Below are 1781 nucleotides of genomic sequence, written 5' to 3' on the forward strand. Positions count from 1 at the left end.
GATGTTGTTGACGGGTTGGTAAATTCCTTCTTGCTTGAGGCCTCCTCTGCCTCCCACTGCTTACTGCATTTGTTTCATTTTCCTTCCTCTTGCTAAAATTGCTCCCATACTTCTTGCTCGTTGACGCCTCTTCCTTCGATAATCGTCCTTCACGGACCCCTTCTTCAAGTCTCATCCCCATGTTTACCATTTCGGTAAAATCACCGGGGCATTGGCGATCATACGTTCATAATAAAATAAACTCAGGGTTTTGAGAAATATTTTTGTCATCTCCTTCTCCTCTAAAGGAGGAGTAATCTGGGCAGCCAACGGAGCACGACACCTGTCAAGCTATCTTGGAAATAGTGAATCTGTAGTTGATCATTATCTGTCTGGGTTGACATCTTGCGGGCATACATCACAAGATGACTGAGTGGACAAGAATTTCCCTTATACTTCTCAAAGTCAGACACTTTGAATTTGGCTAGGATTTTCACATTGGGCACTAAGCACAGTACAGTAGCACTCTTCCCAAACAGATCTTTGCCTCGCGGCAAAGTGTGCATAACGGGAGGTGGCACAGACATGACCGGGCTAGATGCCGGCATGGAAGCAAAAGTGGGAGTGAAACCCTCTGGCACAAAATTAGGTGGCATTCAACAACGGAACCCAACAGGAAGATTCAGAGCAAAGTGGGCAGTGGCAGCAGGCACAGTAGAGGTAACCACTTCAGAGATAACAGTCATCGTGGGAGGAGTTGCAGGAGTTGGAGAAGCTTGGCTCTGGGCAGCAAGAACCGACTCCATCTTGGCAGTCAGTCGGGAAATCTCCTCTTTAAAGTCTCGGTTCTCTTGCTCAAGGTGTTCCATGATCTTTGAATGATTGGCTCAAGTGTTGTACCAGTGAGTCAGCTTGGCTAAAGCACAGAAGAACACAGATCAGACACCTGGCAAAAACCTGCTTATGCAAATGATGCATGAAATGCAATGCTTGATTATTATTTTTTATTTCCAAGGAACTTACTATATCATTTGAAAATATACAAAAATTGAAAAGGCAATTGCAATAATTTTGATATGGCCAAAAATCTCTTTTCATTTATATAAATTGGAAGGATTACACTGAGTACAATTTCAGAAACCAAAATAAAAGATACAAGAGAAAAGGAGACTAGTCATCCTAAGGATCCCTAACAACAGTGTCACAAGATTTGGCTGAAGGCGCATACTTCCTTCGAATGCGACGAATCTCGGTCTCAAAAGAAGCCTTCATCTGGGTCTTCTCGAGGACAAGTTGGTCAACAATCTTCTTCCAAGCGACGGAAGGCTGAGGCATGCTAGAAGATGAAACCTCTGGCTCTCTCTGTCTCTTTGTCACTCGGTCTTCAAGTAGCTCAATCAGTGCAGCTTTGTTCTTACACTCCAATAGCAACTCTTCATGCTTCTTGCTCAAAGCATGGAAACGCTCTTCCCACATATCTTTCTCTTGCTTCATCTTGATGAGCGCGTCTTCCAACTCCTCTACATCTTGGTTAGGGAGAGTTAATGGCTCAACCACAACCATAGACATAGGTCTCTCACAAGGATAAGGCATCTTCAACTCCATAGCTCTCTTATTCACCCAAAGAGTGTAAGCTTCCAAAGTTACACAATCGCGCAGACCAAGCTCGGATCTTCCTTTCCTATGCACATTATGCCAAACGTGTACAATCTTCTGCTTCAAATGTTGGGGATCTTTACCCTCTTGATAGAAAAGACTTCCTAACAAAGTGTTATTAGGTTTGTCTCTCAAGGGGAACCCAA

Source organism: Lathyrus oleraceus, chromosome 6 (assembly GCF_024323335.1).
Source record: "Lathyrus oleraceus cultivar Zhongwan6 chromosome 6, CAAS_Psat_ZW6_1.0, whole genome shotgun sequence".
In the NCBI taxonomy this organism is placed as follows: domain Eukaryota; kingdom Viridiplantae; phylum Streptophyta; class Magnoliopsida; order Fabales; family Fabaceae; genus Lathyrus; species Lathyrus oleraceus.